Source organism: Echinops telfairi, unplaced genomic scaffold (assembly GCF_000313985.2).
Source record: "Echinops telfairi isolate 266 unplaced genomic scaffold, ASM31398v2 ScPeMD7_9;HRSCAF=40, whole genome shotgun sequence".
Lineage (NCBI taxonomy): Eukaryota > Metazoa > Chordata > Mammalia > Afrosoricida > Tenrecidae > Echinops > Echinops telfairi.
Window position 1 is genome coordinate 77380987 of NW_022103906.1, and position 5918 is coordinate 77386904.

Sequence of the window (5918 nt, forward strand, 5' to 3'; positions counted from 1 at the left end):
GGGGGTAATTGCTGAAAATACGCACGAGAAGGGTTACCGGCTGCAGGGGATTTCGGTTTTGTTTTTTTTTCTGTGAAGTAGATGGAATTGGATTATATTGTAACAGCTTAGCGGGGTGACTAATTTGCAGTAGGGTCCTGGCCCCCCCCCTTGTTTGTCATAACATATAAGACATGTGGAACACAATGTGGTTTGATCGCACCCAGCCTGTGGAGAATATGACTTTACATCTGTTGAAAAAGTTCCTGTTTTCACGGAGAACTTGGATTACCAGTGTGGTTTTCCCTGGTGTTGGTTCTAGCCATGTGTTTTTAGATAATAGTGCAAACTATGATGTGGCCAAACAATGATGCCCAACATTTCATAGGGAAAAACTAACTCACCACTCAGCATTCATTGGTTTGAGAGTATTAAATTAGATATTGGGCAGTTAGGGTTTTATTAGGTGGGGGGAGGAGAAAATTAAATATTGGGATTAGCTTTTTTTTCCTTGCGGGGGTGTGTGAGAATGCATGTGTGCATGAAGCCTTGTAAATTCAACTGCTGAGTTTCATGACTGTACATAAATTGAAATTGTTTTTCCTGTCATTCTGTTTGGCCAAGATTTTGCTAACTTTGCCTTATCTGTGACGTGTATATCAATATGTTTCCTTGTATTTTACTATGGTAACACAGAGTAGGTCACTAATAGAGTGGATTCAAAATAGATTTCTAGTAGATCATATGTTTGAGCCTTGGGAGCATCACAGTAACAAGAGGACGATCTTTAAAGGAATTTACAGTAGAAGTTTTTTAACAGTCATCAAGGAAAAGCCCTACCCAATTTCAAATCACTATTGTGAGATGATGCACAGAGTGTGGTTGAAAACCAAGTTAACCGTGTACATCCTTTTCAGGTATATTTGTGCTTCATGAGAATTCATTTACCTGTTTGCAAATGCAGAGGAATATAGCTATGATTTCTTCGGAGACACCTTGCCTAGTGCTTAACTTGTTGTGTCATTGGGGGACCTTGAGGGGCTCACAGTAAATGGGAAAGGTCAAATGCAGGTTCAGAAGTGATAGGTGAGTACAGGGCCTGAGGAGTACTGTGGCCCTGGGTGTCCTGGCCCCTATTGAGCTTCTAGCCTCTTCACCCACTCACTGCTCTAGACTTCCTGAAGTACCATTTTTGAGCCTAATCCACTGCCTTGTGTGTCAATTCTGACTCACAGCAACTCTATACAGGATTTTCAAGGCTGTAAATCATTACTGGAGCAAAGAGCTGGTGAGTTTTGAACTGTCAACCTTGTTTTTAGCAGTCCTGTGCTTACCAGACAGTGCCACCAGGGCTCCTTCCCTATCTACCTAAACTAAAACAAAAACCAAACCTACTGCCATTGACTCCTTTATGACTCAGTGACCCTACATAGCGATTTGGAGGGTTTAAATCTTTATGGGAACAGGTAGCCACATCTTTATCCCTGGGGCAGCTAGTGAATTTGAACCACTGACCTTGGCGTTATTAGTCCAATGCTTACCTGGCAGCACCTGTGGGCTCCTATGCCTTCACAATCTTGAAGTCTGTCACCAGCCCCATCCAAATCATTGTTTTTGCCAGCTGTTATTTTGCTGCAAATGAAACCACTTGCTGTTGACTGAGTCACGGTGACCCGTGTGTTGTGCTCCATAGGCTTTTCCATGATTGAGTTTTCGGAAGTATATCTCCAGACCTTTCTTCTTGTTTGGGTGGACTGGAACCGCCCCCAGTCTTCTGGTTAGCAGCCAAATATGTCACTGCTTTGCACCACCCAGGGATTTCTCATTATAAATAATTACTTGTAAATGATCCCAGGAGCCCATTTTATTGTAACTCTTCCCCCAAACCTCTGTAAAATGTTTCTGCAGCCTCTGAGATCATTCATCCATCTTTCATTCATTCAGCTAATTTTTATTAATCAATTTCTGTTCTAGACTTTGGTGAATAATGTAGAGATTAAGATCCTTTATGTCTCACACACTTTAAACGTGTAATCGGGAGAGATTTAAAAAAAACACCAAAGTACTGCAAACCAGTTGATTTTCCAATTCATAGTGACCTTATATGGCAGGGTAGAATTGCCTCTGAGTTTCCAAGACTGTCATTCTTTACGGGAGTAGAAAGTGTCATTTTTTTGCTCCCCACAGAACGGCTGGTGGTTTTGAACTGCTGACCTGTGGCAAGCAGCCCATCCCATAACCACTGTGCCACCAGGACTCCTCAGGAGAGACCAGTTCCTAGAAAAGGGCACGGGTTGGAGAAAACAGGGAAAACCCTCAGTAAGATGACTTGCTACAGTGACTGCAGCGATAGGCTCAAACAACACTTGTGAGGATGGCACATGACTGGCATTGTTTCATTCTGTTGTACATGGGTTGCTCTGAGTCAGTCACTTGCCAGTACCTAAGAACAGTGTAGGGTCTTGTCTTTGACTAAGGAAGAAAGACGGCTGTCTGGAGCTCGGGGGTGATGCCCAGATTGGAATATTTCCCAAGAGAGAATATCCTTTTGGATTGATTTGTCACCTTGCACACCGAAGGACCTATGGGCAGAATTTTGAGCCAGGTCATGTTCTAGATCAGTGGTTCTCAACCTTCCTAATGCTGTGACCCTTTAATATAGTTCCTCATGTTGTAGAACATAAAATTATTTTCGTTACTACTTCATAACTCATTTTGCTTCTGTAATGAATCGGGCAACCCCTCTGAAAGGGTTGTTTGACAGCCCCCCCCCCAAAGGGGTCGCGACCCACAGGTTGAGAACCGCTGTTCTAGATGCTTGATCTCAGCCTGTAGGTTGCCCTCAGCTGGAGCCATTAGCCCTGGATTAGTTGCTTGTGGCCACTGCAGTAGGTTGGCTTCATGTATTATCTGTTGTATAGACTGTAGCAATAGAAGAAGCAATCACTTGGAGACAGTTTCTTTTTTTTGAGACAGTTTCTTCAGACAGCTGAGGTTGTAGCAATTCTTAGAGTTTTATAGACTGTGTGATGACAGTTTAACATGGTCGTACATCATGTTTAATACAGTAATTGACATATGTCCAGTATTTGATCAATCTTCCCATTGGTGTTGCACTTAATTATTGTACTGTTTGTTCATGTGATTATTTCCTTTACTAGACCAGGATCCACGTCTTCATCTTTCTATCCTTGGCACTTAGTATAGTGCCTGGTACACACGTGACTTGAAATTCTGACTTCTCCAAAAGGCTGGAAGAATACACCGATTTCACCAGAAAGGGTATGCTTTAGTTGATTCCAGAAGTATGCGGAGGAGTGCTCCCAGGTGAATAAGGTCCTGAGCCTGCATTCCAAAATAGGAAACAAAGCACAAGCAACAAACAAGCAGTAATTTCCTAAGGAAACCTATGAATGGATTGATCAGAGAGCACATCAAAACTGAGTAGTTTTAACATGACAGTAGCTGGCAGTCATGGAGGAGAATTTTAGAAGAGAAGCTAACAGTTCTATTGTGTTAGTAGGATATCAGTATAGATTTTAGAAATTCAGATATTGAATTCTGGCAAGTAATGTCCCTAGTGAAATCACTCACTTACCATGTATGAAGCTCTTGTCTGTCCCTTGTTCAAAGTACTGAAAATATAATCAACTTTTTCTCAGGGAGCTCACAAGCTAACAGGGGAGACCCACAGGATGCACAATGATTTATGATGTGATAAGTAAGGTAGTAGAAATATAAATAAAATCCTACCTGAACCAGGAGAAAGGAGTAATTAGTAATACCTGGAGCACTGGGGTCGAGATTTTCAGATGAGGTGATATTTGAGTTGGACATTGTTGGGTGAACAGTTTTCTAGACTGAAAGTGGAAACTTGTTAAAAAATTATTTTTGTGGTTGAGAAAACTTCAGAATTACCCATATTTTTTCATGTACATTATGGGTGTTCATTTATAACGAATTTATTTAGGTAGTTTCCCTGAACACAAGATGTGCATAGTTATGCCATAGTAGACGTATTTTGTGCCTCCCCAAAACAAAAACCTTTGACTTCAAAAAGGTTTTTATGATACAGGATTTCTCAGCACCTTTATTATATTAACGCCCTTGTGAACTATAGATCTCCAAAAGGGGTAGTTATGTCTTGTCCCAAACCACTTTCCATGATTCACCTCTGTATTATATTGAAACTTCTTTGGAACCGGGGGATATATATATATATTTGGAACCAGGATATATATATATTTGGAACCAGGATATATATATAATCAAAGTGATTATTCTGTATATATTCTGTATATATTTCTCCTGTATAATTTTATCAGAAAGCAGGAGCCACATTTGGAGGGGGAAAAGAATCATTTTAGCCAAATTACTTTCACCTTGGCTAGTATATCTAAAACTTAAAAACAAAACAAAATTGTCATCTTTATCTCCCTTGCAAAAGTGTGGTTAATTTATATTTTGAAATGCCAAAGATGACTGAAGACACTGAAGTAATCCAGAACCAGCGTTGGTCACGGCATCAAAGGGTCTCTTAAAAGTGAGACTCCCCTGGTTTGAGAGAACATCACGTTTATGATACATTTATTGTAAATCAAATTAGATTTGTTTTTTTTTGTTTTTTTTAGATTTGTATTTTGCTAATTTTAGGTACTGCATTTGCAACATAAAATCCACACCCTCTCTGACTTAAGGTTTAGGGGTGGTTTGCCAGTGCTCTTTTTTCAGTAAGATCTGATTATATGAGTATTAGGCACAGAGCCTTTACACGGCAATTGTATTTAATGAAGCTGGCAAATTCCAACTCTGTGATTAATTCCTGAGGTAGGGGTTACAAATTAGGCAATCGGAAGGGTCATGTTTTTGATTGCACACTGAATGTGAAGTCAGAAGATCTAGGTTTGAAATTTGTCATTGCCCACTTTCTGTTTGTATGCCCGTGGGCATGGATGCCCATGTTGCCCCCTTTTCCATTTTTATAAAATGAGGATACAGAGGATTATGGTAAGAATGAAATGAAGTTTGTAAAAATGCTTAGTGAATCCTAAAGCACTATACTAATACAAGAAAAACTAAAGGCGTGTGTCCAGCTTAATTTGAGTCACCATTTCATTTTTAGCTTTTAGTTTTTCTTAGAGAATGCAGTATTTTACTGTTGTAAAATTAGAAAACATGCATAAAGGAAAAAAAAACCTAACGAAACTGCTAAGCACTCTATAGATCACCATATTGAGATAATGGTTAACATTTGGATGGATATATTTAATGCATGTGGTGCATATTCACATTGCATACATATATGTGCATTTTTTAAATATAGAAAAAGATGCATCTTGGGTATTCTGCTTATTTTCATAAAATGAATCCCCTAGGAGTAGCATTTTAAACTATAATATGTCTATAATTTATTTTTGTGTGACAGTACAAACCCCATTTTTATCTCTCCCTCCCTCTTTTGAAAGACTGAGTAGTTGTCCCAACATTCTTTGTAAATGATCTTTTCTTTCTTCACTATTTGATATGCAACTTTTAACAGAAGCAAGATTCCTCTTATTGTGTGTTAACTTCCATTCTCTCCTTCTGTAGCCCTTAGTATACAGTTTTGTCTCAGTGCATTAACTTATTCTAGATAGATCATTTAAGTGGGACCATATGACATTTATTCTGACTTACTCCACTCAGCATAATGTTTCCAAAGTGCCACGTGAAAGTGAGGTGAATATCCTATTGTGTGTGTGTTTTTATTAGACAATTCATTTTTTAATTAAACATTGTATTTATTGGGAGTTCTTACAGATATGACACTCCATAGTTCAATCACTCATTGTGGTTACTTTTATTCCCAAGGATTTTGGATATTTCTGTATTATTATAAATTTGGTTTAAAAATATGTATTTTCTAAATGACTTCTAGGTTTATACAAAAGTTGTTTGTG

General features: G+C 38.8%; 1 protein-coding gene across 1 annotated transcript in view; it reads left to right on the forward strand.

The window, feature by feature from the left end:
* Nucleotides 1–5918, forward strand: part of PAIP2B (poly(A) binding protein interacting protein 2B) — a 33288-nt gene that overhangs the window by 940 nt on the left and 26430 nt on the right. The window lies entirely within an intron of this gene.